Below are 26,146 nucleotides of genomic sequence, written 5' to 3'. Positions count from 1 at the left end.
CAAACATTGAGTTCAAATGAATGTGACTATTAAGTACACAAATATATCGGTAATTCATAGAGAGTTTTGTTAGGTAACTACAGTTTTTAGATTAATCCAAAGGACTTCCATTTTTTAGTTTTGAAATTTAGAGAACTTGGTAGAGTGTCATTCCCATTAATAAAACAAGAAAAAATAGAGATACTGCAAAATAATTTTTCTTGAACCCATCAAATAATTGAGGTCACAAAACAAATGAGCAAACTAAAATGTGGAGATAAACAAACATATTCAGAAAGTAATGGGGGCTGAATATTTATTTACCTGGGGCTGATGCTGATGAATGCCATGTAAATATATAGGAAGATCAAACTAGAAAAGTTTAAAGGACTATTGAAAACTGGACATGGGCTTGCTTGACAGTGTAAAGTCCTTGAAGACCATAGAAACCTCTATTACTCACAGCAAGAACAAATTTCAAGTCTGGTCTTCATAACAAAATTCTTCAAATTAAACCAAACTCTTAACTAGATAAACATATCTCTCACTAAATGCCAAATAAGACAAAAATTATACTAGGCACCAAATATATACATCCATGTGTGTGTGTGTGTGTGTGTGTGTGTGTGTGTATGTAGTCTTTTTATCTACCATATATTTTATTAATTTATTTTAAAAATAATTTAAAAACTTTAAAAAAACTAATAAAATAACACAGTAGATCAAAAGATGAGGGGGAAAAAAAGGAATCTGAAAAGATAAGGCAATCATTAGAATCAAATTTAAAAAACCCAGAAAAGTGTTGAAAGTAACCAAGAGAGGGGCGCCTGGGTGGCTTGGTCGGTTAAGCCTCCGACTCCGGCTCAGGTCATGATCTCACGGTCCGTGAGTTCGAGCCCCATGTTGGGCTCTATGCTGACAGCTCAGAGCCTGGAGCCTGTTTCAAATTCTTTGTCTCCCTCTCTCTCTGCCCCTCCCCTGTTCATGCTCTGTCTCTCTCTGTCTCAAAAATAAATAAACGTTAAAAAAAAAGAAAGTAACCAAGAGAGAAATCAAAATAATTATGATAATTATATTAAAGGTTACAATGGAAAATGTTAACATCATAAAAGCTCAGATGGTTAATTTCAACAGAGAGATAGAAACTATAAGAATCAAATTTGAATGATAAAAATAAAATAGTAACAGAACTGAATAAAAGTGTTTCTGATGGGTTAATTCACAAATTATATAAAGCCAAGGAAATTATCAGTGAACCTGAAAGTACTACACTTGATCTTAGCCAAAAGGCCGAGAAGCGATATCAGTGAACCTGAAAGTAGATTGCTAGAGATTACCCAAATAAAATGCAAAGAGAAAAAAAAAATAGTTGTAAAAGTATGTAACATACATACAACAACAATAGTTGTTGGCTAATATCAAGCCATGATAGTACAAATAATTGGAATTTCAGGAGAAAGAGTAAATGGAAAAAAAGATATATTTGAAGAAATGACAGTTGACAATTAATCCAATGTAATGTAAGCCAGAATACCACAAATCTGAGAATCTCAAAGGACACCAAGCATAATACCAAAACCTAAATAAACAAACAAGACAAGAAAATCATATACATGGTATATATCGTATTCCAGCTACAGTAAGTGAAAAACATAAAAAATCTTGAAGGTAGCCAAAAGAAAACTTACATATAACCTGAGAGGAACAAAGATAAGAATTTGCGTAGACATCCCATCTGCAACAATACATGCCAGATGACCATGTAGTAACAGCTTTAAAATGATTGAAAAATATGTCCAAACAGAATTCTATATCCTGCAGAAAATATCTTTTAAAAGTGAAGGGCAAGTAAAAATTTTTCTCAGATGATAAAAAGCCTGGGACATGCATTCTCAACACATGTGCACTATAGGCAATGCTAAAAGAAATTTTTGGATGGAAAAAGTGTTTTTATTAGAATATCTGATATTTAGAAAAAAACAGGGTGACGCAGAATTGGGGAAATGAAGGTAAAATGCAATTGTTTTCCATTTTGATTTCTGCAAAATATCTTTAACTATATAAATCAATTATTATAATCATGTATCATATGTTTATAAGCATATTCTCAAGTAAAATGCGACAATAATGGTACCAGGTATGTGAGAGAGAAATTTAGAATATACTGTAATGAGAGCTTTATGTTGTATCTATAGCTATGTGATATTAGATGAACAGGGACTTTCATTCCCAGAACAAAATGTTAATTCGTGTGAAATGTGAATTTGTGAAGATGGAAAGTGTAATGATGAAAGAGAAATGTACTTGTATATACTGAGTTTCCCTACACAAGCTGGGTTTTTTCATTTAAGGAAAATTTAGTTACTCCCAAACTATGTTACAGTTATAAATTACTTACTGTGTTTATAATCTGCCTTCTATAATTATGTAATATTTAGAAAGCAAATGTTCCCTAAGAAAAAATATAATATTATAATTAAAGAAAGGACATGCCAACTTCAAAATTTAGCCATTGTAATATGCTAAGGAATCAAATTTTATGAAGAAATAAATTCAGTGATGTTAACTTGTTTTTGTTTTTTTGTTTTTTATTTTTGTTCAGCACATAAATAGGAGGAAGCACATATTGGAATGGATCTTGCCCACGTGGACAAAAGGCATTTATTATTTGCATGTGCCCCATTCACAACTTGCCTTCCTTTGCATTCAAGCATCCTCGTGATAAGCTTTCCACTTATAATATCTTAAACCACTTAAGTTTGCAAGGTCACAAAATAAATAGATTTTATTTATGTGTGCATGTGTGAGTTTGGGGGAAAGAGTTAAATGCATCTCTCTGTAAGGAATATAATCCTTCTTCTTTGGGAAAAAAAATTAAAATAAAAGACAAAGGGAAAACATTGGCTACTTTTCTTTTTTTCTTTCTTTTTTTTTTAGGCTTTATTCAATCTATAACTTTTGTTTATTGACAATTTTTTCCCTGATATTCCTAAGTAATAATTAACATTCTATCTTTGTGCTAATCAGGGTTAAAATATGTTAACATCATTGATATAAAATTTATATGTAATTCCAGTATCAAAATTAATTATTACAATACAATGGGTATGTCTTGATATCACTCTTTCAATATTGTATTATAAATACTATATGTTTGATAATGTTATTCTTAGCAACTAAAGTATGTTTTGTGTGTCTTTATAGAAAATGCTCTCAAATTGCAGTATTGATAAATTATAGACTTGGAGAATTGAGAAGTTCAAATCAATAATTTAAAAGCATATGACCTAATACAAATAATTGAAATTACACATGATAGTTTATAAGTTATTAATATTCAACTCAATTTAGGTAAAATGTTTTTAAAATATGTTTTATTATTTGAGGGCTCTCATCAATTTTTCAGTTTTTAAATTTAGAATGAGCTTAAAACATAAACTTATTAAAGATTTGTTATTCTCACAGGAGCTGAATGAACTAAGTTACTTTCCATACCTACCATCAAATTTTCTTTACTCTTATTTTAAGGTAGTCTTAAAATACACAGACACACAGGGAACTTTTGAAACCAAAGCTAATTTTTTTCAACTTGAACAGAATCTTCAAAGAATTATCAAAGTGAGAGAAGGGATTTAACTCTTTAGCTTTGATTCAGGAGATTTGGGTTGTTCCAAATCTTATAAACTAATTTAACTCATATTCTATAATTATTTATATACTTATGCTTTGTTACATGTACAATTTGATGGTTGAGAGGTGAGTAGCCTTTTAGTTGTGATTTTAGACTTAAATCCCCAAAATCCAGGAACTACAAAAGAGTACTTTAAACATTTACTCTCTAATAAACTTCTGTCTTACTATTATTGACAATTGTAAGGATTATTTAAGCCATGCTTTTCTTAATAATGGACACTGTTTATATGTTTGGGGTTACAATTTTATCATTTCTATTTTTTTATGCCTTACTCAATTTATTTATTTTTAATTTCCCTTTCTTCCACTGTGTTTGCTTTAGTTGTTTTAAAAATATTTTGCTAATTAAAATTTCTGGGTAACAGAAATATTAAAAAACAAGCAATTGTGAATGTAGCTTGCACTGCATATGATGATATTTTGACCAACAGTGATTATTCTTAATGCTATGTGACAACAGAAGTTCAGAGATCTAAGTCCCTCTATTTGAGCATGCCATTGTAAAATTACTTTTAAAGTATGTATGATCCAGTTATAGGTGGGGCTCCATCATCTTCTGAGAGTTTCTTATTTGACACTGTTTACCCAAAGTGACCTACAGGGCAATAAACCATGGATATCATTTAACTTGCAAATGGTATGGACCAATATGGGTCATATCTATAGGGACTATTGACTAATTCATTCAGAGAATTTTTCTATAAAACAGAAACATGAAAAAAAAAATCTAATGATGTGGCTGCAAGTCTCTGCCCAAAGTTCTAAATTTATAAAAGCAAAGGTCCTAATTTTCTATTTGTTGGACAAGAACCATCATCTAAAAGACTTCAGAAGCTGAGCATCCTCAACTATGTGTATTCTTACTTCATACACTGCAAGAATGTTTCTATTATTTAAAGGGTAAATTACTTGAGCTTGTCAGAAGCACATTTAAGTGGCATTGACCAAAAATAATCTAGACTCCAATCTATACAGCCTTATTTAGAAGAAAAAGAAGAATAGAAAGGACATTTAAAACATGATTTATTAATGAAAACCATGAACTGCTTCCATTCAGTATTAAATTCACATTTTCCAAATAAACTAATGATATCTTTCATCTTGTTAATTAAGGGGATTTTGCATTATTGTGCTTATTAACACTGTGAATCATGTTACTTAATTAGAAACCTAAACTATTTCAGTTTTACATCTTTGGTTAGGTTTATTCCTAGGTATTTTATGGTTCGTGGTGCCATTGTAAATGGGATCGATTTCTTGATTTCTCTGCTGCTTCATTATTGGTGTAGAGAAATGCAACCGATTTCTGTACATTGATTTTGTATCCTGCGACTTTGCTGAATTCATATATCAGTTCTAGCAGCTTTTTGGTGGAGTCTTCAGGTTTTCCATGGAGACTATCATGTCATTTGCAAAAAGTGAAATCTTGACTTCTTTGCCAATTTGGATGCCTTGTATTTCATTTTGTTTTATTGCTGAGGCTAAGACTTCCAATATTATGTTAAACAACAGTGGTGAGAGTGGACATCCCTGTTGTGTTCCTGATTTCAGCGGGGAAAGCTCTCAGTTTTTCCCCATTGAGGATGACATTAGCTGTGGGCTTTTCACATATGGTTTTTATGATGTTAAGGTATGTTCCTTCTATCCCGACTTTCTTGAAGGTTTTTATTAAGAAAGGATGCTGTATTTCGTCAAATGCTTGTTCTTCATCTATTGACAGGATTATATGGTTCTTATCCTTTATTTTATTAATGCGATGTATCACATTGATTTACAAATATTGAACCAGACTTGCAGCCCATGAATGAATCCCACATGATCGTGATGAATAATTCTTTTTATATGCTATTGAATTCACTTTGCTAGTATTGTGTTAAGAATTTTTGCATCCATGTTCATCAGGGATATTGGCCTATAATTCTCCTTTTTTGTGTCTGTCTGGTTTAGGAATCAAGGTAATGCTAACTTCATAGAATGAGTCCAGAAGTTTCCCTTCCATTTCTATTTTTTGGAACAGCTTGAGAAAGATACGTATTAACTCTGCTTTAAATGTGTGGTAGAATTTCCCTGGGAAGCCATCTGGCCCAGGGCTCCAAGATAGATCACAGACTGGGTCACAAAACAGCCTCAGTAAATATAAAAGAATTGAAATTATACCATGCATATTTTCAGATCACGAAACTTGAAATAGAACACAAGAAAAAGTTTGGAAAGCCTCCAAATGCATCGAGGTTAAACAACATCCTACTAAAGAATGAATGGGTTAACTAGGCAATTAAAAAAGAAATTGAAAGATATATGGAAGCAAATGAAAATGAAAACACAACAGTTCAAACCCTTTGGGATGCAGCAAAGGCAGTCGTAAGAGGAAAATACATTGCAATCCAGGCCTCTCTCAAGAAACAAAAGAAAATCCTAAATATAAAATTTAATAGCACACCTAAAGGAATTAGAAGCAGAACAGCAAAAAATCCCAAGGCTCACAGAAGAAGAGAAATGATAAAGATTAGAGCAGAAATAAACAATGTAGAATCCCCAAGAAACAGTATAACAGATCAATGAATCTAAGGGCTGTGATTTTTTTTAAATAAACAAAATTGATAAACTCCTAACCAGGCTTCTCAAAAAGAAGAGAGAACCCAAATAGATGAAATCACGAATGAAAAAGGACAGGTCACAACCAAAACCACAGGAACACAATTATCAGAGAATATTATGAAAAATTATAGCCAACAAACTGGACAACCTGGAAGAAATGGACAAATTCCTAGACACCCACACACTACCTAAACTCAAACGGGAAGAAATAGGAAATTTGAACAGGCCCATAACTAGTGAAGAAATTGAATCCGTTATACTGTTTCACTTCTAATAAATAAAAAAATCCTCTCAACTATTACAGGTACTTTATAGTTCCTTTTCTTTCAGAATTTCTTTAACCTTTTTGGTAAGTACATTTGTATAGTTTTGTCTCATCTTTTAGATTTGATGAATATACCATTTGCTATTTCATAATATTTGTATCTACTTGTTAGACAGCTGCCCAATACTCTGGTTTATATTTAAAAAGGGAGAGAAAGAGAGAGAGACTGAGGCCAGGCATTTTTAACAAATCTGCTGAGGATTATTTTTATTTTATCCATTTGTATCCATCCTACGTTCCCATGAGAATATTAAAAATAACAAAAGATCATGAGAAATTGCTTGCATGACTATTCCAAGAAGAAAAAGAAAAAGGGGGAAGAAGAGGAGGGATAGGAGAATGAGAGAGGGAGAAGGAAGGAGAGGGGAAAAGAGAGGGAGAAGGGGGAACAGAAGAAAATGTTCTGAAATTACTTTCCTTGGCATGTCAGAGTCACCATAGGCTAATGTAATTCCCCACGGACCAAGTAATATCAAATGCTAATCAAATATAAATAAATAAATAAATAAATAAATAAATAAGATAAGTCAATGCTTTTATCTCATTTATTCAGCAGTTCTTTTTAAGTTAATTTTTTGAGTATAGTTGGCACAGGATATCACATTAGTTTCAGGGGTATGACATTGATTCAATATCTCTATACATTATGTTCTGCTCACCACAAGTGTAGCTATCATCTGTCACCATTCAGTTATTCAATAGCTCCTTTTTGAAGAATATAAAACCTCCAAATTCCAGATATTTTTAAAATATTACATAATATAAAATTACAAAAAAAATAGTTTGGAATTATTTCCAAAAGAGAATTCCAAAAAATGTTCCCAAATATTTGATATTAGTATATAATCAGATCATTTTTCCATACTTTTAGAATTTCTAGAGGTAGGTACAACAACAACAACAACAAAACACAATAAAATTGCTTAAATAAAGGTGTTATGCTTGCACATCTGTCAATTAAATTTGTTCAAACTGATTGAATTCTTATTAGGCTGTCTTCAAAAAGATTATCCTGTGCAAACCTTCTCAACTCAACCAATGAAATAAAATATAAAATTCCTGAGCTTTGATTATCTATAAAAAGTTCTTATAGGAAAGAAGTCTTACATGAAACATATAAAAAATAGCTCTCCACAGCCTACTCTATTTTTGATCATTGAAATGACCACTTCCTGGTATATATTTCCATTTATGTTGTTGCTTGTCTACTCAAATACAATAGCAGGTACATCTATTTTGCTCCTTGGAGTATACTCTAAAACTAGAGGATCCTGGTCCATAAAAAGTGTTTATTAAATATTTGTTAAATGAATTCATGAAAGATAGACACAATAGTTCCTAACTACACCATAAAAGCTGATAAGACGAAGAAACCTAGTTCAGAGATTGACTGCAATACCACACTTAAAAAATTCCCATGAATTTCAGTTCAGAAAGGATTTGTTTCCTTGTGCAAACTCCTAAGTGAAATATGAGAATGTTAAAGGCAGTTTCACAGACTTGCAAAGGAAACTGGTTAATATTAACCACTGGGAAACCTAGTCATTTACAGTTACCACTGATTATTAACGCTAGCTTCTTTTGCCCTGAAAAAAAAATGGGGCGCCTGAATGGCTGGGTCGGTTATGCGTCCAGCTTCAGCTCAGGTCATGATCTCCAGGTCGTGAGTTCCAGCCCCATGTCAGGCTCTGTGCTGACAGCTCCAAGCCTGGAGCCCGCTTTGGATTCTGTGTCTCCCTCTGGCTCTGCCCCTCCACCCACTTACGCTGTCTTTCCCCTTCAAAAATTAAATAAATATTAAAAAAAAATTTTAAGTAGCTTTTCCCTCAAACATATTTTGAATTAATATGCCCACACCTCAATTTGGCATGCATTCAAAGCAATTGTCTCATACTCTTCTCTCACTGCTGAGTCCTTATCTAGGTCCTTCATGGATGGTGTATTCGAGAAAGTCTTTTTGATTTTTCCCACCACAAGGAATTAACTGTCTATGCTCTGCTCCATTTTTATTAACTAGATCTGTACATTTTCACCATGATAAAAATTAATAATCAGAGAGTCATAACTCCAAAAGACAAATGGTTTCATTTTTTTTTCCAGTAATGGCAGTTCTACAGAACATATGACTCAATGATATAAATCCTATGTAGGAAAAAAATAAGTATGGTAAAACTTAAATTTTTTTGTGCTTGCTAATCTACTTTATAAAAGTTAATATTGTTTGTTATTGGTGAACATAAATTTTGGAAAATGAATTCTCTCATATATATGAAGACATCTATTTTAAAACCCAAACTCAAGATACTTAAAAGTGATTTCAAAATTTATACTGGTTTCATCACTGTAAACTTAATAAACCTCAAAATACATATTTTTTGATTATGCTGTGTACTTTTTAATATATTTATTTCCAAATTGACACTTCTTTTTGACTACTGAAGTTCCTCCATAAGCTTATTATTTATTACTGATAAGCTCCAAAATATTTAATATGGTTCCTAAGACCCATCATAGTCTCTCCTTTCCATCTTATCTTACACCTGTAACTTTCTTGCTTCCTAGACTCTAACTACTTAGAGTCATAGTGCCTAAACCATATTCCTGATGATACATGATCTTTGGACTAGATATTCTTTTTGCCATTTCTTGTCTAGTTAACTCATCCTTTCAGGTTTAAAATACTCAGAAATGAAGATATGTCTCCTTAAAGTGATTACATATATAAATATTATTTATATCTATAAATTTATATAATACATATAAATATGTAAATAATATATATAATATATAAATCCCAAACTAATTTGCTTATTAATATTCTCCTGAGCATCTTGCCTTTGCCAGGTACAATGTCAGATGTAAAGACACAATGGTGGCCAAAACAAGCCTGATGCTCTAAACATGAAGATTATGTAGTAGAATCAATAATGATTTTTCCAAAATTTTATTTTATAAAAACCTAACTGGGAAGATTGCAGATTGCTCCTCTTTGGAGAGCTGTGCTATGGTAGCCTACATAAAGAAAAGTCTCCTTAACTGCAGTAATGGATTAAGAAATTTAAAAGTTTAAAAATTTATAAATGCTTCAATGATGCACCATGGACTAAGCATGGAAGTTGGAGTGTAATATGAAAATTCTGAGCTTTAAAATTAAGATTTGTAGTGTCATTTTTATTTCTTATATATTTTAAGTATCTATTTATATTCAGGTCACTTAATCCCTCTGTATCTGAGTAAAGTAGGACTAATTATAATGCTCACCTAACAAGATTTCTCTTCAGTCATTTTATAAATGTATATTGAACATCTACTATGTGTCAGTATCTATGGAAGCAAAAAAAATTACATAAGAATCCTTGCTGTCAGGGCACCTGGGTGGCTCAGTCGGTTAAGCGTCCGACCTCAGCGCAGGTCATGATCCTGCGGTCCTGAGTTCCAACCCTGCTTAGGGCTCTGTGCTGACAGCTCAGAGCCTGGAGCCTGCTTCAGATTCTGTATCTCTTTCTCTCTCTCTCTGCCCCTCCCCCTCTCGCACTTTGTCTCTCTCTCAAAAGTAAATAAACATTAATTTTTTTTTTTTAATTAAAAGAATCTGCTGTCATGGAGTTTTCATTTTTGCTCTGAGTGGCAAAATTAGAAAATATAAAAAGTAGTGCCCAAAAGGTACCCAAATAATAGCATCCAAAATGGTAGATGTATTTTCTTAAGTAAGTAGTACTAACATAGAGGATTTTTTTTTTGCTTACCACTATTTTTGTGATTCGTAGCTATAACCTTCACATCTTTGTCATTACCACAATTTATTTTTTTTAATATATGAAATTTATTGTCAAATTGGATTCCATACAACACCCAGTGTTCATCCCAAAAGGTGCCCTCCTCAATACCCATCACCCACCCTCTCCTCCCTCCCACCCCCCATCAACCCTCAGTTTGTTCTCAGTTTTTAACAGTCTCTTATGCTTTGGCTCTCTCCCACTCTAACCTCTTTTTTTTTTTCTTTTTTCCTCCCCCTCCCCCATGGGTTCCTGTTAAGTTTCTCAGGATCCACATAAGAGTGAAACCATATGGTATCTGTCTTTCTCTGTATGGCTTATTTCACTTAGCATCACACTCTCCAGTTCCATCCACGTTGCTACAAAAGGCCATATTTCATTTTTTCTCATTGTCACGTAGTATTCCATTGTGGATATAAACCACAATTTCTTTATCCATTCATCAGTTGATGGACATTTAGGCTCTTTCCATAATTTGGCTATTGTTGAGAGTGCTGCTATGAACATTGGGGTACAAGTGGCCCTATGCATCAGTACTCCTGTATCCCTTGGATAAATTCCTAGCAGTGCTATTGCTGGGTCATAGGGTAGGTCTATTTTCAATTTTCTGAGGAACCTCCACACTGCTTTCCAGAGTGGCTGCACCAATTTGCATTCCCACCAACAGTGCAAGAGGGTTCCCGTTTCTCCACATCCTCGCCAGCATCTATAGTCTCCTGATTTGTTCATTTTGGCCACTCTGACTGGCGTGAGGTGATACCTGAGTGTGGATTTGATTTGTATTTCCCTGATAAAGAGCGACCCTGAACATCTTTTCATGTGCCTGTTGGCCATCCGGATGTCTTCTTTAGAGAAGTGTCTATTCATGTTTTCTGCCCATTTCTTCACTGGGTTATTTGTTTTTTGGGTGTGGAGATTGGTGAGCTCTTTATAGATTTTGGATACTAGCCCTTTGTCCGATATGTCATTTGCGAATATCTTTTCCCATTCCGTTGGTTGCCTTTTAGTTTTGTTGGTTGTTTCCTTTGCTATACAGAAGTTTTTTTTATCTTCATAAGGTCCCAGTAATTCACTTTTGCTTTTAATTCCCTTGCCTTTGGGGATGTGTCAAGTAAGAGATTGCTACGGCTGAGGTCAGAGAGGTCCTTTCCTGCCTTCTCCTCTAAGGTTTTGGTTTCCTGTCTCACATTTAGGTCCTTTATCCATTTTGAGTTTATTTTTGTGAATGGTGTGAGAAAGTGGTCTAGTTTCAACCTTCTGCATGTTGCTGTCCAGTTCTCCCAGCACCATTTGTTAAAGAGGCTGTCTTTTTTCCATTGGATGTTCTTTCCTGCTTTGTCAAAGATGAGTTGGCCATACATTTGTGGGTCTAGTTCTGGGGTTTCTATTCTATTCCATTGGTCTATGTGTCCGTTTTTGTGCCAATACCATGCTGTCTTGATGATGACAGCTTTGTAGTAGAGGCTAAAGTCTGGGATTGTGATGCCTCCTGCTTTGGTCTTCTTCTTCAAAATTCCTTTGGCTATTCGGGGCCTTTTGTGGTTCCATATTAATTTTAGGATTGCTTGTTCTAGTTTCGAGAAGAATGCTGGTGCAATTTTGATTGGGATTGCATTGAATGTGTAGATAGCTTTGGGTAGTATTGACATTTTGACAATATTTATTCTTCCAATCCATGAGCCTGGAATGTCTTTCCATTTCTTTAAATCTTCTTCAATTACGTTCATAAGCTTTCTATAGTTTTCAGCATACAGATCCTTTACATCTTTGGTTAGATTTATTCCTAGGTATTTTATGCTTCTTGGTGCAATTGTGAATGGGATCAGTTTCTTTATTTGTCTTTCTGTTGCTTCATTGTTAGTGTATAATAATGCAACTGATTTCTGTACATTGATTTTGTATCCTGCAACTTTGCTGAATTCATGTATCAGTTCTAGCAGACTTTTGGTGGAGTCTATCGGATTTTCCATGTATAATATCATGTCATCTGCAAAAAGCGAAAGCTTGACTTCATCTTTGCCAATTTTGATGCCTTTGATTTCCTTTTGTTGTCTGATTGCTGATGCTAGAACTTCCAGCACTATGTTAAACAACAGCGGTGAGAGTGGGCATCCCTGTCGTGTTCCTGATCTCAAGGAAAAAGCTCTCAGTTTTTCCCCGTTGAGGATGATGTTAGCTGTGGGCTTTTCATAAATGGCTTTTATGATCTTTAAGTATGTTCCTTCTATCCCAACTTTCCTCAAGGGTTTTTATTAAGAAAGGGTGCTGGATTTTGTCAAAGGCCTTTTCTGCATCGATTGACAGGATCATATGGTTCTTCTCTTTTTTTTTTTGTTAATGTGATGTATCACGTTGATTGATTTGTGAATATTGAACCAGCCCTGCATCCCAGGAATGAATCCCACTTGATCATGGTGAATAATTCTTTTTATATGCCGTTGAATTCGATTTGCTAGTATCTTATTGAGAATTTTTGCATCCATATTCATCAGGGATATTGGCCGGTAGTTCTCTTTTTTTACTGGGTCTCTGTCTGGTTTGGGAATCAAAGTAATACTGGCTTCATAGAATGAGTCTGGAAGTTTTCCTTCCCTTTCTATTTCTTGGAATAGCTTGAGAAGGATAGGTATTATCTCTGCTTTAAACGTCTGGTAGAACTCCCCTGGGAAGCCATCTGGTCCTGGACTCTTATTTGTTGGGAGATTTTTGATAACCGATTCAATTTCTTCGCTGGTTATGGGTCTGTTCAAGCTTTCTATTTCCTCCTGATTGAGTTTTGGAAGAGTGTGGGTGTTCAGGAATTTGTCCATTTCTTCCAGGTTGTCCAATTTGTTGGCATATAATTTTTCATAGTATTCCCTGATAATTGTTTGTATCTCTGAGGGATTGGTTGTAATAATTCCATTTTCATTCATGATTTTATCTATTTGGGTCATCTCCCTTTTCTTTTTGAGAAGCCTGGCTAGAGGTTTGTCAATTTTGTTTATTTTTTCAAAAAACCAACTCTTGGTTTCGTTGATCTGCTCTACAGTTTTTTTAGATTCTATATTGTTTATTTCTGCTCTGATCTTTATTATTTCTCTTCTTCTGCTGGGTTTAGGCTGCCTTTGCTGTTCTGCTTCTAGTTCCTTTAGGTGTGCTGTTAGATTTTGTATTTGGGATTTTTCTTGTTTCTTGAGATAGGCCTGGATTGCAATGTATTTTCCTCTCAGGACTGCCTTTGCTGCGTCCCAAAGCGTTTGGATTGTTGTATTTTCATTTTCGTTTGTTTCCATATATTTTTTAATTTCTTCTCTAATTGCCTGGTTGACCCACTCATTCGTTAGTAGGGTGTTCTTTAACCTCCATGCTTTTGGAGGTTTTCCAGACTTTTTCCTGTGGTTGATTTCAAGCTTCATAGCATTGTGGTCTGAAAGTATGCATGGTATAATTTCAATTCTTGTAAACTTATGAAGGGCTGTTTTGTGACCCAGTATATGATCTATCTTGGAGAATGTTCCATGTGCACTCGAGAAGAAAGTATATTCTGTTGCTTTGGGATGCAGAGTTCTAAATATATCTGTCAAGTCCATCTGATCCAATGTCTCATTCAGGGCCCTTGTTTCTTTATTGACCGTGTGTCTAGATGATCTATCCATTTCTGTAAGTGGAGTGTTAAAGTCCCCTGCAATTACCACATTCTTATCAATAAGGTTGCTTATGTTTATGAGTAATTGTTTTATATATTTGGGGGCTCCAGTATTCGGCGCATAGACATTTATAATTGTTAGCTCTTCCTGAAGGATAGACCCTGTAACTATTATATAATGTCCTTCTTCATCTCTTGTTACAGCCTTTAATTTAAAGTCTAGTTTGTCTGATAGAAGTATGGCTACTCCAGCTTTCTTTTGGCTTCCAGTCGCATGATAAATAGTTCTCCATCCCCTCACTCTCAATCTAAAGGTGTCCTCAGGTCTAAAATGAGTCTCTTGTAGACAGCAAATAGATGGGTCTTGTTTTTTTATCCATTCGGATACCCTATGTCTTTTGGTTGGCGCATTTAATCCATTTACATTCAGTGTTATTATAGAAAGATACGGGTTTAGAGTCATTGTGATGTCTGTATGTTTTATGCTTGTAGTGATGTCTCTGGGACTTTGTCTCATAGGGTCCCCCTTAGGATCTCTTGTAGGGCTGGTTTAGTGGTGACAAATTCCTTCAGTTTTTGTTTGTTTGGGAAGACCTTTATCTCTCCTTCTATTCTAAATGACAGACTTGCTGGATAAAGGATTCTCGGCTGCATATTTTTTCTGTCTAGCACCCTGAAAATCTCGTGCCAATTCTTTCTGGCCTGCCAAGTTTCAAAAGAGAGATCAGTCACGAGTCTTATAGGTCTCCCTTTATATGTGAGGGCATGTTTACCCCTTGCTGCTTTCAGAATTTTCTCTTTATCCTTGTATTTTGCCAGTTTCACTATGATATGTCGTGCAGAAGATCGATTCAAGTTACGTCTGAAGGGAGTTCTCTGTGCCTCTTGGATTTCAATGCCTTTTTCCTTCCCCAGTTCAGGGAAGTTCTCAGCTATTATTTCTTCAAGTACCCCTTCAGCACCTTTCCCTCTCTCTTCCTCCTCTGGGATACCAATTATGAGTATATTATTTCTTTTTAGTGTATCACTTAGTTCTCTAATTTTCCCCTCATACTCCTGGATTTTTTTATCTCTCTTTTTCTCAGCTTCCTCTTTTTCCATAACTTTATCTTCTAGTTCACCTATTCTCTCCTCTGCCTCTTCCATCCGAGCCATGGTGGTTTCCATTTTGTTTTGCATTTCATTTAAAGCGTTTTTCAGCTCCTCATGACTGTTCCTTAGTCCCTTGATCTCTGTAGCAAGAGATTCTCTGCTGTCCTGTATACTGTTTTCAAGCCCAGCGATTAATTTTATGACTATTATTCTAAATTCACTTTCTGTTATATTATTTAAATCATTTTTGATCAGCTCAGTAGCTGTTGTTATTTCCTGGAGATTCTTCTGAGGGGAATTCTTCTGCTTGGTCATTTTGGATAGTCCCTGGCGTGGTGAGGACCTGCAGGGCACTTCCCCTGTGCTGTGGTGTATAACTGGAGTTGGTGGGTGGGGCCGCAGTCTGACCTGATGTCTGCCCCCAGTCCACCACTGGGGCCACAGTCAGACTGGTGTGTGCCTTCTCTTCCCCTCTCCTAGGGGTGGGATTCACTGTGGGGTGTCGTGGCCCATCTGGGCTACTTGCACACTGCCAGGCTTGTGGTGCTGGGCATCTGGCGTATTAGCTGGGGTGGGTAGGCAAGGTGCACAGGGGCAGGAGGGGCAGGCTTAGCTCGCTTCTCCTTAGGTGATCCACTTCAGGAGGGGCCCTGTGGCAGCGGGAGGGAGTCAGATCCGCTGCCGGAGGTTTGGCTTTGTAGAAGTACAGAGTTGGGTGTTTGTGCAGAGCGAGAAAGTTCCCTGGCAGGAACTGGTTCTCTTTGGGATTTTGGCTGGGGGATGGGCGGGGGAGATGGCGCTGGCGAGCGCCTTTGTTCCCCACCAAACTGAGCTCTGTCGTCCTGGGGCTCAGCAGCTCTCCCTCCCTTTGTCCTCCAGCCTTCCCGCTTTCCGATCAGAGCTGTTAACTTATGACCTCCCAGAGGCTAAGTCGCGCTTGTTGTGGGAACACAGTCCGTCAGGCCCCTCCGCTTTTGCAAGCCAGACTCGGGGGCTCTGCTAGGCCGGTGAGCCGCCCCTCCACCCCGGCTCCCTCCCGCCAGTCCGTGGAGCGTGCACCGCCTCGCCGCCCTTCCTACCCTCTTCCGTGGGCCTCTCGTCTGCGCTTGGCTCCTGCGACTCAGTTCTGCTGATCCTCTGGTGGTTTTCTGGGTTATTTAGGCAGGTGTAGGTGGAATCTAAGTGATCAGCAGGACGTGCTGTGAGCCCAGCGTCCTCCTACGCCGCCATCTTCCCTCATCCCCCTGTCATTACCACAATTTAAAATGTGATGTATGTTTCCTTCATTTGTTTAAATGTATAACTAATACTTAACATATGTTGGGAACTGTGCTAAGTGCTTTTGCTACAGTACTTCACTTACGTTTTACCATTAAATAAGGAGATATCTAGTATTATTAGCCTCATTACACAGATGAGGCAATACAAGGAAAAGCCAATTAAATAGATTTGCCCAGATCAATCAACAAAAAAATGGTAGACAGAAGATTTTTACTCAATTTTAATCCAGTTCCTGCCCTCTTAAGCTTTATGCTAAGTACCCTCCTAATGGTTTCAATGTTAAATATATTAATTACTGAATAATAATATTGATGATTATAAAACTCATGCAATTATTTTTATTTATACAAATGGCCAGCAATCTTTCCATAAAGGGCTATATACAGTCACTGTCACATATTTTTCTTTATTTCGTTTTGTTTTAATATGGTATAAATGTAATGTAAATGTAAAATAAATTTAAAAACATTTATCAGCTGAAGGCTGCACAAAATCAGGTCAGGAATTTGATCCGGGGACCATAGTTTAAAGATCATAATTAATAATAATTAACATATGTGTTATTTTTTTAGAAGCATGCTATTATTTTTGTAATAGCTTCTTAATGTATAAAATTCTATATGTAATATGTTCTGAACAATCTACTAATTAACGTCTTTTGTTTTTAGAAATATTATTTTTGTTAATTATCAGATTCCCTGAAAAGAAATAAAATCATATTGAGAATATTTAAGATCTAACCTCTTAAAAATTTTAGTAGTTTAATATATCAAAGAACCTTTCCGGGTTCAAGAAAACTAAAAAATTGTGGCTATTCTGTACATAAATAAGAAGGGTTACCATTAACTGGAGTTAGATTGTTATTTTTATTGTGTAGACACAAAATAACTATTTAGTTGTCTTTATTTTTACTTCCATATTGAAAGCACAGTAATTCCCAGTATTTGAAAAAAAGGAAGAAATATTTCTATACTAGAAATTAATTTTGCCTAGATTATGTGCTATCTAAATGTGAAGGTGGTGGTAGCTTCTCTCTGGGATGTAAAAAGTTGGAAAGAACATCACTCTCAGTCTAACAGTGATTTGTTTGGATGAACAAGTGCATGACTTTCTTTCAACCCATGAGAGCTGAGGTTGCAGGATACCCAAGCAGCATACAAAAACAACACAAACAAAACCAAACAAAAAACAAAAAAAAAACCACCACAAACCAAACAAAACAAAGCAAACAAACAAAAAAAGCAGCTCCCCAATTGTCAAGGTGGGCTGGCACATGCACGTTTTCACACTTTTGCAAAACATGGAAGGAAAATGTTCTAACCATCACACAAGTAAGCAAGTAAAAACCAGATAACATTTTAATAAACTGCTCAGAGCAGAATGTGAACTAGTGTGAATTACTCTGGGGTTGTGGTGGGAGATGGATACAAGAGGAGCTCACATTTTCTGGTAGGCTCTTTTTCACAACTTCCACGGGGTACTGAGGAGAAACACTGGGGAGATTCTATTTGGGGAATTGAGGCATTCTGGAAATTAATGATAAAAAAGGTCTGAATCCCTAATTCCATTTGCAGACTCTTCCTTCAAATGGACCTACAGCCTTACTCTACTGAGAAAGAGGCAATAAACACATCACTCCGAGGACTCAAGTGAAGACCCATGTTGTTGGAAGAAAGGGAAGGAAAAGACCTCTACACTCTGTAAGGGAAAGAAACAGTACTGGTCCCTTAAACCCTATCTCATCAGAGGTCTCCTCCTTCTGGGAAAGATGCAGGACATTCTCTCTTGCAGAACACCCATCAGTTACAAGGCAGAAAAAGTCTCTTATCAATGAAGCTAAGGAACAACTCTTAAGCAGATAGGGCCAAAATAAGAGAGAATGAGTCAAGGAGTTACTATGGAAATTAGAAAATATTTTTAAATAAACGACAATAAAAATACAACATATCCAAATTTATAAACCATAACTAAAGCAGCATTTAAATATAAATTTGTGATATTAAATATTTATATAAAAAAAGTTGCAAGCTATTAGCATGACTAACTTTTTATCAAAGTAGGAAGAGTGAAATAAACCCAAAACAAGCAAAAGAAAATAGAGCAGATATTGATGAAACTAAAAACAATAGAGAATATCAATGTAATCAAGAATTCATTATTTGAAAATATTAATTTGGTAATACTGTAACTAGATTGATCAAGAAAAGAACAGAGAAGACAGAAATTACCAATATCACCAATTAAAGAGGAGGCATCACCATAGAGATTCATAGATATTTAAAGGAGAAACTATCATATCCAATTTTATGCCAATAAATTAGACAACATAGCTGAAATGGACAAATCCCTTAAAAAACACAAATTAGCAATGTTCACTTAGAAATAGTTAATCATAATAGTTCTACATTTCTTAAAAAACTGAATTTTTAGTCAAAAATGTTCCCACAAAGTTAATCTCATAGTCAAATGACTTCAGTGATGAATTCAATCAAATAATGGAGAAATTATACCAGTTCTACACAAATTCTCACAGAAAGTCAAAGAGAAAGGGATACTCATCTAATGAAGTCAGCATTACCTTGACACCAAAATCAGAAAGAAGAAAAAGAAAAGAACTACTTCACACTAATATTCTTTGTAAACATAGACTCAGAGATTTTCAACAAAATTATTAGCAAATTAAATCCAGTAATATATAAAAAGTATGATTAAGTGGGCTTTATCCTGGAAATGCATAGTAGTTTCAACATTCAAAAAGAAATTTATTTAGCCACATGAACGTGCTAAGAACCCATATAATTATCTTACTAGATGCAAAGGAAGCACTTGAAAAATTTTAACATACCTTTATAAAAAACAAAATAACAAAAACAAACACAAAAAAACTAAGCAAATTAAGAATCAAACTTCTGCAATCTAATGAAGGACACCTATGGTAAGACTAACTCTCCCACTATGCAGAATGATAAAATAATAAATGCTTTAACCTAGTATCAGGAAATAGTCAAGCATATCTACTTTCATGATTTCTATTCAACATTGTAAGGAATTTATACTCACCTCATCAAGGCAAAAAAAAGTGTTTAGATTTCAACATTAAAAAATCTATATCTATCTAGATATAGATATAGATATAGATATAGATATAGATATAGATATGCTCAGCTAAGGTAAACTAAAAAAGCTGCATATTTTTTAGTTCTATTTTTATGATCTTCTGGAAAGGTAAAACTATAGGGACAGAAAATAGATCAGTGGTTACCAGGGTAGAGTTCAAATCATGAGATTTATTTCAAAGGGCCACAAGTAAATTTTTGGAGTGTTAGAGTTGTTCTGTGTTTGAGTGTGATGGCAATTACATGACTATAAGTATTCACTAAAATTCAATAGAATTCAATACTTTAGGGTGAATTTTATTGTACATAAGTTATAATAACAATGACTTTAAAATAGTGTATATATAACTGGCAAATCTAGCAACAGTGATTAAAAAGTTGTATTATAATATATGGAAATTAACATTGAAGAATTAAATCATTTTCTGCTAAGATTTATGTGATTCCATTTATTTGATAAACAAAGATTTTCAAAATAAATTCCAGTTTTTCTGCAGAAGGGAGATGTAATTTGGATGCAATTTGTTGTTTACAAATTAATTCCAAAAAATGACTATCTTCAGTGCTTTATTTGGAAGTAAAATGCTCGAGATAACAATCAATACAAACTAAACTAAAAATTCTGCTTGTGAAAGAAGTTTTGTATAATATAAATTCCAGATGACTTACTAATAGAAAAAAAAAACACATAAACAAAATATCCAGATCCATCACTGACCCCTAAATATTATTGTAATTCGGACTCTTGATTTACTCATGGTTCTACACTCTAATTAACATATTCTCAAATAACAAACATGTGAATATGATACCTCTATCAGCCTCTGTCTTTTTTTTTTTAATTTTAGAGAGAGAGAAATCAAGCACAAGTGGGACATAGGGGCAGAGAGAGAGAGAGGAAGAGAGAGAGACAATCTTAAGCAGGCTCTGTGCTTGGTGTGGAGCCCAACAGTAGGCTCGATCCCATGACCCTGGGATCATGATCTGATTCGAAATCAAGAGTTGGCCTGGCAACCAACTGAGACACCCAGTTCCCCCCAGCCTCAGTCTTAGTAAGAATTTTTGATCTACCGAATTCCTAGAAGTTAGCAGACATGCATCATTATAGCTCTCAGTATTCTTTTTACTTCATTATGTAGATTTGAACTATGGGCGATGATAATTTAAGTGATATGATATCCCTTTATAAAATCAAAAAGTAAGTATTTAACTAAAATATTCATTTAAAACATACCAGATATGCTTATGTTAAATGTCTAGTTCTAAAGGTAAGTATCAGTGTAGAATTCTACAAGCTAAATGAGAGTACTCCTGATTTATGACCATTAAGACAGGCAATGGATTGTGAAAAGTGGAGAGAAAGCTGACTAGTTTATGTGGAGCTGTTAGGATTGTTGTCTCTGTTTACAAAAATAAAGCAGAAGATTTCGTTCATATCTGCTCCCAAGGCTTCTTTCTTTAGGGAAAGATGGAGATAGTACATGTTATCTCGGTGTACTCAAAAGTGGCAAAGCTTCTAGCCACACAAGTTGTCCTCTGGCCAACAAAAAAACAATCTAGTATACCCAGAAGCGCAATTCCAGAACAGAATCTAGAAGATAGGTAGGCTTTAGGCTCTTTTAGCCCTTTGCCTACCAAAGTATAAATTCTTCAGAATAAGTTGGGGAATAAAGCTGATAACTTCTGAAGGAATATCTTTTAAGATAAGATGAAATATCATCTATCTCTTGATACCCATTGTAACAACAATGAATATGCAAAACTGATTTTGATAAATCTGCTTTTGGACTAGTCATTAATAAAAAATGTCACAACAGCACAGAGGACAATCCTAGGTCACCTTTTTATATAAAATAATTGATTGCTCTAACCCCATTAACAAAAATATTAGTTACTTTATTTGTACATTTGACTTGTTGATTTTAAGAAAGGCATTCACAAGTTATTATTCTTCAATAAGCACTTTTTTTTTCATAAAGTAAACACCTTTATCAAAGCCTGAAAGAGTTCTAGTAAAGTTTTGGAGAGACTGATTATATGTTACAGGTGGAAATAAAGTGTCAGAATGTTTAAAAAATATCCTCCCTTATTAAGGGGAAAAACAACTGTGTCAATAATTCATAACTTTCCTCTCACAAGTGGACATGCTCACATAAAGCATATGAAAGGATAATTGTTACATCTTATTTTAAAAGCAGTTGGTCAATCTTAGCCAGTAGATTGGTTGTAGGAGGGAGGGTACCTTCAGCTATTCAGAGTCCATTGGTGTGGAATGAAGTCAATTGAATTCATCACAAATGGCCCATCTCCTCCCTATATCCTATATATCATCACATTGGCTAACATGTATGAAATGCCCAGTTGACTGAAATGTATTTGCCGTGCCTATTTAGTTGCAATTGTATGATACAGATAGACATTGACAAATGTCCCATGTCCATTTTTGAAGATTATTTCTTGTCAATAAACTGGAAAAAGTGAAATCTGATATGTAATGGGGCAATTTACAAGATCAGTGAAACATACTCTATTCTCAATAAAGCCTGTTCTACATCATATAACTCTCTCAACTATGAAGTGATTCTTTACAACCAAATTGTGTCCTAAGACCACTTGACTTATATATTGATTCACTAATCCTCATTAACATTGCAGTGATGCAAATAGAACATATTATGGTTCCTATTTTATAGACGAATAGGCAGAACAATATAAAGTTTAGCCAATATCAGAGCTCACTGTTATACGGAATGAGATCAAATTTCACAACAGGTGCTTGTTCTTACTTCCATTACCTTTTTTTGACAAAGGTGATAAAATGCTAAAAATGTATTAAATCTTCTAAGGTCTTGTGATGAAGTTTTTTGTATTGTTTTAATACCAGTGCAGTAATTTTTTAAATTATTATTATATAAAGGTACTATAGAGGAGGAAGAAATTTCCTTCTTTTCTTAAGGTTCTTCTAGCTGATTTAGGAATTAAATTGACATGAGACAGATTAACAGGAAGAAAAAAACCAAAATTTTATTATGCAAGCATGGGGACACAATAATGAAATGGAGACTGAAAGAAGTGACCAAGGCAAGCACTTTATATATATTTTAGACAGAGAGACAATAAATTTGTGAGACATTGATAGGATAAAGAAAACAGGGATTTAGGGGCTTCTGGGTGCTCAGATTGCGTCCGACTTCGTCTCAGGTCATGATCTCACGGTTTGTGAGTTCAAGTCTCACGTCGGGCTCTGTGCTGACAGCTCAGAGCCTGGAGCCTGCTTCGGATTCTGTGTCTCCTTCTTTCTCTGCCCCTCCCCAACTTGTACTTTGTCTCTCAAAAAATAAATAAATGCAAAAAAAAAAAAAAGAAAAAAAGGGATTTGGGAACTTAATTAGTAAGGACCTCTAAGTGGAATTTGGACTCAGGTAATAGGTTAGTAAAAAATGTAACAAGATTTGTTTCTACAGCTTTCTGTTTTAAAGTCCCTGGATCTGGTAGTAAGAATGACTTTTTACTTATTATTACAGGGAGGGTACTTTTCATGTGGGAAATTTATTTCCTGGTTTTGGGAGCACATATGAGGGTCTGAGTGTTTCCCAGGTAACTTAAATTCAAAATAATTAATATGCTGTTGTGTTACATTATGAGGCAGTCTGCCTGGGCTCCTAAAATACCATAAATAATATTGTCAAAATGACTTTGAACACAAAATTTAATAAACTTGGATTATAAGCAATTTATACATAATGATACTACATATTAGCTCCTAACTTCATCATTGCTAAATTTAAAACTATGAATATGATGACAGTAAACTCTATAAAAATAAATACTCATGCATGTAGACACATGTTAATTTAAGTAAATGACATTTATGAAACAGCTGTAGCTTTTTAATTGATAGATTGATGAATTAGACAAATAAATAAATGATATAGAGAGTTTGAGTTCCTTTAAACAATGCATAATGAACACCACATGACAGGGAACCCCACACTGCTAGTCCATCCAGCAGAGTTGGGGAATTGGAGACTTGTGTTGGTGAGTAGGAGGTTAGTGTGAAGGGTTTAGGCAGAAAATTGGAAAGTAGGTTCACATTGTCACCCGCCCTCACAAGTTTCTCTTGACTGCATGTTTCATGGAAAAACCCATCCAGAATTTCCCATGATTCAAGATCACACTCAGATGTAGACCTGAGTAGAAAAATGATACACCATATTTGCTGAGAAATTGCAGCCTAAATTAAGCACAGAAATATATGACAGGGGCTCAAGCCTAGCTATGCCAAAGGAGGCCAAGTTAGAGTCAATTCAGTTGAGGCACAGTTAACAAGGTTAAATTAGGCCAATTGGGTTCCTTGATGAATACAGATATTTCTAGGAGTTATTACACTCAATATTTTAGGGTTATTTTTCAAAATTTGGTATGAGTTTTATTTTACTATATTTCACTATGGTCCTAAGTTGCTTTATTTGTTCATGATTACTATTTCCCAAAGATAGAGAGTATATTTATTTTTAGACCACAACATTGTCCAATTTTGTATTAATAAAAATCTCATTATGAAATCTAGCAGTGTCCAATATATATTAAGAATGGTCATTAAATAAATCCTGTTATTTTCAATTTTTATAAAACTTTTTTGATTGGGATTTTCTCTCATAGTGTCTACATCTTCTTGAGTCTTATTGAAGATATCTTGAAAAATATGAGTGAATAAAATATGATTGCCACTTCATTATAGATGCATTTTTCTAAAGCTTTATTTATATTTAACATAATTACAAATATAAATTAAATCTTCAAATATACTCTTCTAATCAGGTAATGAATTACAATTAAATAAAACACTTTTATTTATTCTTATAAGAAACTCTCTGTTTCTTTGTGTATATTTGTATATATGAGATATTTTATATACACACATCATAGCTTTTTAATATGAAATAATTGTTATTTCCAGACACTAAATTGTGTTAACTAACTATACTTTTTACTTTAGAATCTGTAGTCTGTAGATTTTCTCTTAAGTTCTACTAATATATATATATATGTTAGTGATATTTTTTAGTCTTATAAGATTTCATCTATCTTTTTAATCTATATATATGTTAGTGGTTGCTAAAGATTCAGAGGAAATAACTAGAAGATTTGCAGGGTGACTGCTTGAGCCCCTGCCTTGACATCTCACTACTTTAGTTCCACTGGGATGTATAAAGGTAAATTAAATAGGAATGAAATGAAATTTGTCCCACCTCTGAAAAGTTGAAGAGTAAAGTCATCAAGCTGGAAAGTTTAAATGTTTGCTAGGATGTATGGAACAGGTGGGTTCCTTTTAATGAAAGTTTATTTATTTCAAGAAATGCAAAATGATAACAATCTTGTAATGCTTTCATTTTCTTGAAAAATCAATGAAAATTTTCTAAATTTACAGCAGCAAAATATGGACCTTGAGGAAGTCATTGGGAAACAAAATAAATTGACTATTCCATGGGTGCATTGTGTATAGCTGTCATGTTCTGCTTCTGCTTTCTTCCAAAAAAGCATTGATGAAATCACATGGGGCGCCACAAATGATTCCTAATGAAATTTGTTAGAGTACACAAAGAGGCGATGCGTTGTCCCTTCTAACTTCCTGCTGCCAAAATAATAACAAAACATATAACTTTGTAAAAATTTTACATTATCCCTAAAATACGTTGACTTGCTTAGTGTCTCTCCTATATTGCATAGTTAAGACTATGATTGTTTCTTGTTTGCATCGCACAACAATTGAGTGAGAGGAAAAGTGAAAGCCATGTACGATGCAGGGAATTGCATTAACCATGGGCCCCAGTACACACCTATGCACACCTATAAAGCAAACACACCTACACCCAGTACACATCTATAAAGCAAAAACACTTAAAAGTTCGCAAAAAAGCAATTTTCTCTTTCTTTACAAAAGGAGTTGGACAAATCCCAAATTCAAATGTCCGTCCATTCTTGGGTGGAAAAATCAGGCTTGCGTATTTGCTCTTTTACTAGGACTATGGTATTATCAGGAATCTACGTACACACTGAATAAAAAAATTCACTCAGTAACTGCAAATAGTTTTTAAAAATTAGAGGAAATATGAAAAAGTAATCTGTCTTATTTTAAATGACTTTCCTTTGGTTGTCATGCATACTTGCATCTGGTAGGACTGTGGTTGACATTTGTGCATCATTGAACATTGATTTTCATAGTTCTAGATAAAAGAAAGCCATCAAGTTTCTTTTCATAAATCAAAAACTCACCATTTTCCTCTATGTAAGTAATCTTGATAAAACGCTAAATATTACTTCATAGGGAGCTTCCAAAACATTATAATAAGAATCATGTATATGAAATATAAAGAAAAACTCTGTCCTGTTTTTTTTTTCTCTGCTGAATTTTAGATGCTGATTTTTAGTTCTACCCCTTTTTCTATTCAGGGTCCTTTTAAAAATATCTTGGGGTTGATTAGGACAGCAGAACATCCATTAAGTTTTAGCCGTGTCCTACCATAAAGGGCAGCCATCCCCCATTAGGTTTATTTACTTATCTACAGCAAAGCCAACAAAGCATCTACCTAGTCATTAATGCAGTCACGAAGTTATAAACATCATGTCCTACCTCCTCACAATGCCAAGACACAAG

At 34.5% G+C, this 26,146-nt stretch overlaps 1 pseudogene; it reads right to left on the bottom strand.

Moving 5' to 3' along the window:
• Positions 1–1,187: 1,187 nt before the first annotated feature.
• On the bottom strand, positions 1,188–1,281 carry LOC122490733 (annotated as a pseudogene).
• Positions 1,282–26,146: the final 24,865 nt, after the last annotated feature.

This window comes from Prionailurus bengalensis, chromosome B2 (genome assembly GCF_016509475.1).
Source record: "Prionailurus bengalensis isolate Pbe53 chromosome B2, Fcat_Pben_1.1_paternal_pri, whole genome shotgun sequence".
NCBI classification, from domain to species: domain Eukaryota; kingdom Metazoa; phylum Chordata; class Mammalia; order Carnivora; family Felidae; genus Prionailurus; species Prionailurus bengalensis.
Note: the sequence above shows the minus strand (reverse complement) of the source record. Positions and strands in the feature narration are given on the sequence as shown.